General features: G+C 45.9%; 1 non-coding gene across 1 annotated transcript; it reads right to left on the bottom strand.

Annotated features, from left to right (window-relative positions):
- On the bottom strand, positions 9,517 to 9,588 carry TRNAW-CCA. The gene has a single exon. It is a non-coding gene; the product is annotated as a tRNA-Trp (tRNA).

The raw sequence follows: 12,533 nt of genomic DNA, 5'->3' as shown, positions 1-12,533 counted from the left end.
GCCTCGGCACCACTGCGCATGTGCGCAGGGAGGACGCTGCGCGCCAGCAGAGCCAATCGGAAGCCGCGCCGGCCCCCGGGCCGGAGCCGCGGATAGTGAACCCGTTTCCGTGGCAACCTCTTCCACCCACCCACTGTGAATTGCTCGGTAGCCGGCGAGGTTCTGAGCGGGCTTTAAAGTTCCCCCGGGTAGAGGCAGGTCTGGTAGATGACTGTGAGAGAGATCGGAGAGCAACAGTATCTGGAAAAAGGGGTGCGGATGAGGGGGGTGGGGATGGAGGGCGGTTGTAACCCTGCGCGAATCAACCTGAGAAAGTTGGTGCCTGAGTTCTAGAGGAAGGACTGGCAGGGAAGATGTGGGTCTTAAGGTAGAAAGACCCAAAGTGCTGGTTCTTTACTATTCACTGTTAAAGACTCCGAGTCCCTCCTCAGGAATCTGATTCTGAAACTCTCAGATTGGAAACAAGAACAACATCCTGCATCACGTTTATAAATACTCGCAACATACAAAAAAATGCCTGAAAATAAAAGAATGAAAAACATACAAGTGTTCTCATTATCTACGGCTGTGTTGGCAAATCACCCCCAAACTTAATGGTGTTAAAGAAGAAGCATTTTATTAAGTTTATGGATTCTGTGGGTCAAGAATTTGGAAGGTGAACAGTGCCTGTGGCTTTTCTCTGATCCGTTTGTTTCTGGAGCCTCAGTTGAGAACATGATTTGACGGCAGGGAGGGTCCTCTTTCAAGCTGTATCTGCACTCACATGTCTCCTGGTTGGGCTGAGATGGCTTAAGGATAAGCTCAGTTTGGACATGTGGCCTTTTTGAAATGAAGGACTCAGCTGGCAGCTGAGATGGTGGCTCTGGGCTTCAAGAGCAGGTGTCCTAGTGAACAAGAGAGAAGCCCATGGCTGATTAGAATATAGCTGTGGAAGTCACAAAGCATGACTTCCATCATACTCCTGGCCAAAGGCAACACAAGTTGTGTGGAATCAAGTTCAGGCAGATGTCGACTCCATCTCATGATGGGTGGAGTGTCAGAGTCTTACTATTAGCTCAGCAAGCAAATCTGAACAACAAAAAAGTTGGGTAGTGTTATGATCTTTGATGTATCAACTTGGCAAGGCTACAGGCTTCCACTATTGAATCAAACTCTAACCTAGATGGTGTTGTAAAGCTACTTGTAAGTGTGGTTAAAATCCATAAACTGAGATGAATTAAGTAAAGGAAATTCTCTTATTAAATAGGTTGGGTCTGAATCAATCAAGGCCTTAAAAGCAAAATTGAGGCTTTCTTGATGAAGAAAAAACTCTGGACAAAGCTTCCAGCCTGCTCTTCCCAAAAGATTGCCCTCCAGGTTTTGAACTTGCCTAGTCAGTCTCCACAATCAAGTAGGCCAATTTCTTGCAAAAAAAAGAGAAACTTTTAGTATGTATGCCCTACTGGTTCTGCTTTTCTGGTGGAACCCTAACTGATGCAAGTAATAAGCCTAATTTCTAACAAAATAGAATCTTAAAAAATCATTAGGGGAGGGACTTCCCTGATTGTCCAGAGGTTAAGAATCTGCCTTGCAATACGGGGGACGCATGTTCAAACCCTGGCTGGGGAACTAAGATCCCACATGCCTCAGAGCAACTAAGCCAGAACACTATAACTTCTGAGCCCCCACGCCACAACTAGAGAGTCTGCACAGCAAGGAAAGGTCCTGCATGATGCAACGAGGATCCCACATGCTGCAACCAAGACCTGACACAACCAAATAAGCAAATAAAATATTTTAAAAATCATTAGGAGAAAAGATAAGCATGATACAACTTCATAATACTTATAAAACTTGACAGAGAAGACATATCATCTTAAATACATGTCTCTAACAATAATGCCTCAAAAAATACCAAGCAATAACTCATGTAACTGCAGAGAGCAAAACAGAAATCAAAACTGAAGCTAGAAACTTTAGTACACCCTGTAGAGCACACTGCGATGGGCTGTAGCACCCCCCTCCCCAGCCATCTGTGTGTTTGGCTGCTAATGGTTCACAATAAAATATTTCCCTGGGAATTGTCCTGGATGAAGCAAGCATCCTGTCTCAGGTCACACGTCCTCCCTGGGGCAGCCACATCTAGTGATGCTCACTGTGGGGGTTCAAAGACCTTCTCCCCTTGCCTCAACTTGCAATCTCTCTAAAGGGCCATCCAGCTAAAGACTAGCACAGGGGCACTCTTTCTGCCCCCTTCTGATGTCTATGTCAGAAGCTTTCTCTATCTCTTTTATACTTTAATAAAACTTTATTACACAAAAGCTCTGAGTGATCAAGCCTCATCTCTGGCCCTGGATTGAATTCTTCTCCTCTGGAGGCCGAGAATCCCAACGTCTTTCGTGGTTCAGCAACAAACTTTCATGAGGATGGGGGAGGGAGCAATTTTAGGACTGGAATTGAGTGGTTATTGCTAGGAGCCATTGACAAGAAAAGGCTGAGGGTGATTAATCACCAATTTAAGGTGAAGTGTGAAAAGCAGAGGGCTTGAAGCCTGAGGCAAAAATGTAAGAGTAGCATAACTTTGGCTAAGTTGGATTCTTGATCCCAGGAAGTTTTCTATGCCAAGGTCAGGACCTTGTTCTCAAAGGAGGAAACCCAGAGACTCGGGATGGGGACGTTTGGGTTGATGTGGACAAATATCTGTAAACACCAATCCCTCTGGATTTTGGGGGCCTGCAAACGTGACCCACTCCTCTCGGTCTTGTTTGAAGATGATGCAGAGGAAGCTTCTGTTTTGTGATAAGACCTGTGTCCCCTCACAATCTACTTTCCTCCCCTCCTGATCCCTAGACCCATAACTAGGGTCAAGTCACCATGACAGCCCACAAGAGAAACGCTGGACATGGTAAGAGATGAAGACGACTATTCAGCTGCTGTGGGCCCTGGTCAACCTGCCTCTGAAGGAATCAGGTGATTGCGGTCTGGATCCTGAGGATGCTGGACCATGGAGCGTAGAACATACAGCTGGGTGTGGAGAGCTAATTGGAAAGGAGCACACGCCTGTGATAAGGGTTTACACACTCTGCCGAAGGTGTCAGGAGGTGGTGCTAACACACTGGTGGTGAGAAAACCTTGGAGAAATGATAGCTCCACGCTGAGCAGAGAGGCCAGAATCACTTGGCAAATGGTGGAATAGACGGTTAAAATTCTCAAAGAAGTGGACAGTCCAGAACAGGCAGAGAATGTAGGGGTGGAAAACGTCCCCGCTCCATTTCTTTGGAAGATGGGGGAAACCCCTCCGTGGAGATACAGAAAGGTCTGGTGGGAGGGGGCACCAGCGTCATTGAGAAGCTCTGCTGGGGCTGATGTAGGGGGTTCCTTACAGAACCTGGCTCACCAAATCTCAGAGATCAGGCTTACAGAAAGAGCAGAAAGGCCAACATGGAAGGCGGTTGAGCAGGTGAGGGGAGCGCTTTATCTTCAGAGAGTGATGGGGACAATTACTTGAACACAGTGTCTTCACAGGCACAACAGGGTGGTGTTCAGTCTACACAACCAACGAGATAAAGGCTGGATGATGGGAGGTCGAGGTTAGTCTTTACCTTTACTGACCAAGAAAAAGAGGAAAAACAAAAATTGATCAAGCTATGTTGGAAAGTGGGGACACTGCTACGGTCTCTTCGCAAAGGAAAGATAATATAAGAGTGCTGTGAACTGCCCGCAAGTTTATGTAATTTAGATGAAACGGAAAATTCAATTCCCCGGATTCGGCAGGCAGCCGGCCTCCCTGCGCTGCCCACCTTTGGCCACAAGAGGGCGCGCGAACCCGCCCTTCATGACCCTCCTGGAGCGCAGGCATGTTCCGCCCGTGAATGGGGCACCTAGTCCAAGGGGGAGGAAAACGCTTAGTGTGAGCTTCCAGACTTGTCTTGCAGAAGTTTTCGTTTAATAGAATGTCCCTATGTTTCATTCTTTACCTTCTCTCAGTACTAGGATTTATTTTACAACAATAGCCGCTCATTGAGGCGTTTGAATGTCATACTCATAACTTGAGGGAGCATTTTGTAAAATAAGACAAAATCTTTTCCAGTTGCCAGGATGTTTCTTGGCAAGAGTAGTGATCACAAGAAGACAACACATCAAAGAATATGTGATCAGAGATTTCAAAAGCCATTATCAGTTCAGTTCAGTTCAGTCGCTCAGTCATGTCCGACTCTTTGCGACCCCATGAATCGCAGTACACCAGGCCTCCCTGTTCATCACCATCTCCCGAAGGTCACTCAGACTCACGTCCATCGAGTCCATGATGCCATCCAGCCATCTCATCCTCAGTCGTCCGCTTCTCCTCCTGCCCCCAATCCCTCCCAGCATCAGAGTCTTTTCCAATGAGTCAACTCTTCCCATGAGGTGGCCAAAGTACTGGAGTTTCAGCTTTAGCATCATTCCTTCCAAAGAAATCCCAGGGTTGATCTCCTTCAGAATGGACTGGTTGGATCTCCTTGCAGTCCAAGGGACTCTCAAGAGTCTTCTCCAACACCACATTTCAAAAGCATCAATTCTTTGGCGCTTAGCCTTCTTCACAGTCCATTATAATTATCTCCATTTGGGAGTGAAGAGTTCTGCAGAGCAGACTGAATGTTACCTGGAGTCTGAATGAGCCGTTCCTCTATCTTCACCTGTGAGTTTCTATTGCTTTCATCAGCTAAATCACAACATTGAATACAGTTCTATATATTCTGCCCATGCTCACATGAGCCCTAACAATGAAACCAAAAGGATAAGACTCTTATAAACTGAGGAAAATGAAACAAAATGCTGATGGAATTACTGCTGTATGTTAATTGTATTTAAATATTGTGATTATTCAAAGCTATTATATTGCTGGATAACGTTAGCCAAGAATTAAACTAAGATTGCTCTTTAAAAATTTGCTAAATGATTTGTCTATTACACTTTGGTGAGGCTAGGGGGAGAAACAAAAAAAATTTAGCTCTGTTAAAGGTACTATAAATGTATTCTGTATTAAAGTGTCACAAAATCATACATTTCAACAACCGTCTGGAAACGGATGAAGATCAAGGTGTTTCTGCACAAACGATTTGCCACTCTGATTACCCCCATGTGTCCTGAACATCATCCCCATAAATGAAGTGAAGACTTGAATTACCTCTCAGCCTTTGCTAGTAAGGCTGGCATCAGCTGTCCTCAGTTAGGACTCCTGAAATGCCTCTTCCCATCCGAGCTGGTCTCCAGGATAAAGTAGGGTGCAGTGTGCAAGGGTCCGGTTATACGCATTAGCTGTCAGCAGATGTCTTGAGATGTTTCAACAGTCTTGGGGCCTGCGGAGCACTGCTGTCTACACCAGGCTGAGCCTCCGATTGGGGCTTCACCAGCAATGGTCGGATTTTGGCAATGTCCTCTTGTGAAACTCGGAGGCAGCCAACAGAGGACCCTTGCCCAGGCTCCAGAGGGCCTGTTATAGGCTCCCTGCAATAGTCTCTCAAACCCTGTTCCCTCGACCATGACCTGGTCCCACACTGATCCTTTACACTGCTTAAGGAGACGGGGGTCCTGGGCTGTCGAGCTGGTGAGTGTGGTAGAGTCTGGGTCCTGGCTGCCAGCTTCTAGCTGCTTATTCTGCTTCCCATTAGCCCTTCTTTTCCAAGCTGGCTGCTGCTCCTTCTTCGTGGTCCCCAACATCACTGCTGTCCAGGTTTTGCAAAGCTTCCAGGGTGACCTTCATTAGGGACACATCTCCCTGAGCTTGGGGACAAGGGGTGCTAACTTACACACAGCTGGGAATCACCCAGACTAGACAGTGAGGTGTCTTTACACCTGGAATGTGCTTGTGAGGGGTTTAGGATTTCTTGGAATTCTAGGATTTGTTGGAAAGGGTTGTGTCCCTAGAAAGAGGGAGGAGCTCCCTCGTGGCCAGCCCCCAAATCCCAACTCGCACATTAGGTCTGAGTTTGAGCCTTCCCCCTGTTCGGGGAAGTGGACTGAGAGTTTATGCTAAGCCATTGGCTCTCTGTGGTATTCCTTAGGGAAGATCAGACCTCCTGAGGAGATGCTGAGGGTTCAAAGGCCTGATGTGGTCTGTGGTCGGAAGGGCTGAGGCATCAGTGCATTGCTGTGGATCATTGAACCTGTGTGTCCTGGGGGTTGGGTAGGGGTAGGGGGGAGGCTGCTGCAGGCTGTGGTTCCACTTCCTTCAAGGGCTGCGAGAACCAAGGTGTTTCAGCACCGAGGTCTGGACAGCGCCCTCCGACTGGGCTGGAGGTACCCTAAGGGGTGGTGTACACACCCCTCAACAGGAGTGTGGGTTTGGCGAGGGAGGCCAGGGAGGGAGCCGGGCCTGGCGCGCTGACGTCTCAGGGACAGATGGGAGGCAGATCCTGGTAGAGCTGCCCCAGAGCAGCGTGCCAGGCATGACCCTGGGGCTACTCCACTCTTGTGCAGATAAGAATGCTGCCCATGTCCACCTCTTCCATTGCCTAAGTGCAACATGGTGTTAAAATGGGTATTTCTGCTAAGAATCTAAGAAAGCAGAGATCAGATACCTAAAGTGAGATGTGAGGCAGGCTGCCATGCAAAACTGACCCCCCCCCCCAAAAAAAAAGTTGCTGAGAAACTCTTGGGGGACTCTTACGCCCCTCACCTATAGTGAGAACATCAAAGCAGTCCTGAAAAGGACTGAAAAGGATTTCTAAGCTTTTGGAAAGATGGTGGGGAGGTGGCTTGTCCTACAGATCAAACCTAGTGACAGTGATTTTAACAGGCCACCTGGGCAGCTTGACATGGGTCCCCTGGTGTTTGGCGGGGTACTCAGTGGTCTGATGTATATTTTTGCTCCCCTGGTGGTCCAGCAATTTAGACTCTGCACTTCCACTCCAGGGAGTGTGGGTTTGATTGCTGGTCAGGGAACCAAGATGCAACTTGTTGCATGGTGCAGCCCCAAAGTAAAAAGGTATCTTCATGCTTTTTAAAGCACAAATTTGCAAAAGATGCAAGAATTCTTCCCATGATCTAGACATGTTCTGGGTGCCTGGGGTAGGGGATAGGGGGCTGGGAGTTTGGGGGAAGGTCCTCTTAGGTGCCATCTGAGGGGTGGCCTGGAGGGCTGATCATAAAGTTCAGTTCAGTTCAGTCGCTCAGTCGTGTCCAACTCTTTGTGACCCCATGAATTGCAGCACACCAGGCCTACCTGTCCATCACCATCTCCCGAAGTTCACTCAGACGTCCATCGAGTCCGTGATGCCATCCAGCCATCTCATCCTCTGTCGTCCCCTTCTCCTCCTGCCCCCAATCCCTCCCAGCATCAGAGTCTTTTCCAATGAGTCAACTCTTCTCATGAAGTGGCCAAAGTACTGGACCTTCAGCTTTAGCATCATTCTTTCCAAAGAAATCCCAGGGCTGATCTCCTTCAGAATGGACTGGTTGTATCTCCTTGCAGTCCAAGGGACTCTCAAGAGTCTTCTCCAACACCACAGTTCAAAAGCATCAATTCTTTGGCACTCAGCCTTCTTCACAGTCCAACTCTCACATCCATACACGACCACAGGAAAAACCATAGCCTTGACTAGACGGACCTTAGTCGGCAAAGCAATGTCTCTGCTTTTGAATATATTATCTAGGTTAAGGCTTCCCCAGTAGAGAGCAACGAGCTGAAATACTATTTTCTCCAGGGCTAAGTGAAATCCTCAGCCCTGAGGGAGTCTCTTAAAATTCCACCAAAGTCAGAGTAGGGTGCTGCTAGAGATACTGACCATGGAGAGTTCTCTGCACCTCTGTTTATCCTCCCTTCCCTGCTCTGACTCAGAAGTGCTCAGAGAAACTTCAGCAAGACCAGGAGGGAAGCGGCTTCAACTTTAATTCATGTTCAGAGACTTGACTGTTACATAGGATGGTTGTAATCACAGTCTGGGGGAGTGTTTCTTAACTGGATTTGTCTCTCACTCTCTTCACCCACCTTTGCTCTGTCATCCATGAGAAGAACTAGAAACTGAACACCTTTTTGAGGAATGATAGGAAACAGTCACTTTATGATCTCAGCTCACCTTGTACATGTTTAGAACACCCTCTGAAACAAACAGCCAGTCCCATTTGCTTCCAATCCTGATTCCTTGGAGACAATGCATACAGCACTGGTAGCTCAGCATCTATCGGGAGAGCAACTCTCTGGCCAGTTGATGTGTCCCAGGTCTGGAGATAAGGAAACATCCTCAGTGGGAGAGGCAATGGGCCAAAGAAAAATTTTTATCATATACTGTATTTGTGGCAAGGCTGTGCCAGCTTCATTTTAAAAAATTCATTTAAAAAATATTTTATTTGGTTGCATTGGGTCTTAGTTACAGCATGTGGCTGGGACCTAGTTCCTTGACCAGGAACCAAACCCAGGTCCCCTGCACTGGGAGCATGAGTCTTAGCCACTGGACCACCAGGGAAGCCTGTATGCCATTTTAAAATGCTACCTTCTTTTCAAAATGAAGCAGTACAGCTAGTTTGGTGTGAAGCAGGAATGTATAAGTAGACTAATGGAACAGAATATCTAGGATTAAAAATTTTTTAAAATATTTGATGCCTTGGTGCTGGTGGAATAAACCTTTGAAGTTAAGACAATTTTTCTTTTTCTTTCTCTTCATCCCTACTTTTTCTTTCTAAAAAGTGATACTTTAACCACAAAAAAATACCCTTGCCCCAGTTTTTATAATAATGTATGCTGCTTTGTTTTCTCAACTGGGGGAACAAGTGCTTATTTATGTGTAATAAATGAACTGAGAGTTAAAACTGATAACTGAAAATCCACTTTTATAACAAAAATGAGATTGTATTGGTAAAATATTATCTGACAATTACAACCTTTTACAATTTGACTTCTGAATACACAAAAAGAATTTTATCAATTTCCTCTGGTCTTGGGCTATGTTCCTTTATCTCCATAGCTTTGAGTATGTGAGCAATGCAATTTAATAAAAGCTTTTTGATCATAGGTTAGTTAGTCTCACAGGTTAAAAATAACTTGTTGAATTTTAATTTGCATTTCTCTAATCATATAAAGAAGTTATTTTCATGTGTTTAAAAATAATTTACATTCAGTTTCCCAATAACTCTCTTGTCCTGTCTTCTGTTGTGCTGTTTGTGTGTTAATCACTCAGTCCAGTCCCACTCTTTTGGACCCTTTGGACTGTAGCCCACCAGGCTCCTCTGTCCATGGGATGGGTTCTCCCAGCAAGAATACTGGAGTGGGTTGCCCTTTCGTTCTCCAAGGGATATTCCTGACCCAGGGATTGAACCCAGGTCTTCAGCATTGCAGGGAGACTCTTTACCAACTGAGCCACCAGGAAAGCCTGTACTGTTTATCTCTTTTTAAAATAGCTCTTCGGGTGACAAGGGGCTGCAGTGCTCGGTTCATACCCCCAGGAGTCTTCCAAGTCAGCCCTGTCAGATAAGAAAACGACACTATTGCAGAGGAATAGGAGCACAGAAGCACGAAGGGTCCAAAGTCCCCGGTTTGCTCGGTGCGAAAATGTGAAACTATGACCCCGACGTGACTTGAACACGCAACCTTCTGATCTGGAGTCAGACGCGCTACCATTGCGCCACGAGGTCACAAAGGATCCCTGACTTTTGATCCTTTAAGGCTCCTCAGTTCCGCCCATCCAGGTCGCTTTTCCGGTAAACTTCCGGCCAAACAGAAAAAGAGCGAGAATTGGGCGGAGGACCTGGCTGTGCGAGCTCCCGGGACTCCCAGCCCACCCAAGCCCAAGCAGGGAAACAGCTGCAAAACCCAAAGTCCGGCCGGTGCGGGGGTGGGGTGAGTGCAGTACCGCATTCCCGCCGCTGAAAACCGTTAAAGAGGGTAACAAAACCCGAAATCGGCGGGCACAGCTGGGAGATGACTTTGGAACTTAGCATAAAATTAGATGCTCCTGTGTCCACCCTTCGCTCCATCCGTCATTTTTGAACATTACATAAATGTGCAGTAACAATTAAAATCAATAATCCCACTACCCGCTGTAAAGCATTTTGATGTATTTCTTTCCAGATTTCCAACCTACTCCAGTATTCTGGCCTGGAGAATTCCATGGGCAGAGGAGCCTGGCAGGCTACAGTCCATGGGGTCACGAGAGTCGGACATGACTTAGCAACTAAACCACCACCACATACATGAGTGTCCACCTGTGTGTGTTAAACCTTCTTTGCTGTAAAGTACAGCAGTTACAGAAATTGGCACAAAACAAAGAGAAGGATCGCAAACCCTTGCTCCCCCCAGACCTGCCAGCCACGCCAAGAGCTTGACATCTGCCTTCCTCCCTGACAAGCAGTCCACCTGGATGTCTATGGAAAGGACTTCCTTGCTTCATAGTTTTATCACCCAAATGTGCATCAGTAAAAACTGTGGTGGCGTTCTGTCTGGGGCATATGTCACTTTTCATCCACCCTGTTCTCAGGTTTCACATTTCTGTTGTCAGTGTGTCTTGTTACTGGAGAATGCTGACTTACGTCATTTAGTTATGCTTTCCATGGTGGTCCTCCACTGTATGCTACTATTTCCCCCTTGGTAATTAATAAATATTTTGGGGATAAATACTTTCAAGCTATACAAGCTGTTTCTCTTCAAACTTGCACCAGTTTTAGCATCCAGACTTGACTGCAACAACTATGACTGTGGTGTTGTCTCATGGTCATTTTCTGTTTCCCTTTTTCCATCTATGTTCATCAACATAATTCTTCTACAGGAAAGAAGTGGTACTTCTTGGGGTTTTCCTGGTGGCTGGTTAGTTAAGACTCTGCACTTCCATTGTAGGGGCCGCTGGTTCGATTCCTTGTTGGGGAACTAAGATCCCTCAGGATCAAAAAGTTGAAAACAAAAACAGAACTGGTACTTCTCTTTCATTTACTTAGGTATTACATATTCATTTATTTATTTGCATCAATACAGATTCATGAGTATTTTTAAAATTTATAGTTTTAATCCATGTGTATTAGTTGCCCAGTCCTGTTTGACTCTTGGTGACCCCATGGACTGGGGCCCGCCAGCCTCCTCTGTCCATGGGATTTCCCAGGCAAATATACTGGAGTGGGTTGCCATTTCTTCCCCCAGTGGATCTTCCCAACCCAGGGATTGAACCCAGGTCTTTTACATTGGAAGCAGATTTTTTACCATCTCAGCAACCAGGGAAACTCTTAATCCATAGAATATCATTTTTAATAATGTTTCTGAAAGTCTCCCAGCTTTGGCTACAAGTCCTTCTGGTTAGTTAATGTGGCCTTTTGACATCTGTATCCTGTTTTCAGCACTTTTTTAGTTTCTGACACAAGATGTTCCAGGATTATTTTTTAGTTTCCCTGCACCAGGAATTAACCAGAAAACCATTTCTCCAGGGAGCTCTGGTTCGTTTTTGGAGTATGGTTTTAAGAAATCAAGATCTGGCTGTTGGGTGTGCTCATTACAATGGGCTGTCACCCTCCTTTTCATTATTTGTAGCTTCTCAGGCACTGAGAAATACAGCTCTCATTAGCCATAATATATGCACTTATGATACATATGTAAACTTACATATATGTGTTTCAGAATTACTAACCTATACACCTAAATTCTTTGAGGATTTCTTTGTGGTTTCATGCTTGATTTCTTTCCAAATATTTGTTAAAGAACAGTTCTGTATTTGCTTTTGGAGTTCTCTGACGGTGTGTCTGCTTTCATCATTGGTTTAGATTTCCTGTCTCATCCAGTTGTCTGCTTAGTTGTCGTCAATCCAGACCCCTCCCCTGCCCCCGAGGCTGTAGTTTACCCATCCATCTCCCTTCCCCCGTCCCCCAACTTGCTCTGGTCATAGCCATGCTGTGGTCCACAGCGTGTGTGCCCTTAGTCAGGTTTGTGCTTTGTCTTCTTGTCTCACTGAATGGTGTTTTCCCCCCATAGCAGTAAGTTGAATTGGTGTATCACTATGCAGTTACAGGAGAAGGCAATGGCAACCCACTCCAGTACTCTTGCCTGGAAAATCCCATGGACGGAGGAGCCTGGTAGGCTGCAGTCCACGGGGTCGCACAGAGTCGGACACGACTGACGCGACTTAGCAGCACACCTGTAAGAAAAAGATTTACTAAGAGGATTACCTTATATGTGTATGGCTTTTTGTTTTTGCCTTTAGCTTTACAGGCAAAATACTGTTTTGCAAAGTCATTAACATTAGTTCTTCTCTTCCCCAAGTCCTTCATGCCTGGTTATATTATTTATCTGTAGTACAGTTAGGTTGTTACTTTTATATTCCATTGCTGGTTCATGCAGGAACACACCTGATTACTTTTATTTTCTTTAAACTTCAGCATTTGTAAAATATTACCATGGTTCTAAGTGCCAGAGCTGTCTGAAAGGGTATACTAAAAACTGTGTCACTCTCTTGTCATCTCTATTACCCAGACTCATTGCCCTCTTCTTTCCAGCTCTTCATCAACTACAGCTGTAGGTAACTAATCTTTTCAGTTTCTGGTTGATCCTTCCTGCATTCTTTTGCACAAATGAGCAGGTATACGTTTATTCTATTACACCC

The sequence above is a fragment of the Capra hircus genome, chromosome 19 (genome assembly GCF_001704415.2).
Source record: "Capra hircus breed San Clemente chromosome 19, ASM170441v1, whole genome shotgun sequence".
NCBI lineage: Eukaryota > Metazoa > Chordata > Mammalia > Artiodactyla > Bovidae > Capra > Capra hircus.
The sequence above is the reverse complement of the archived record's forward strand: the minus strand, read 5'-3'. Positions and strand labels throughout refer to the sequence as shown.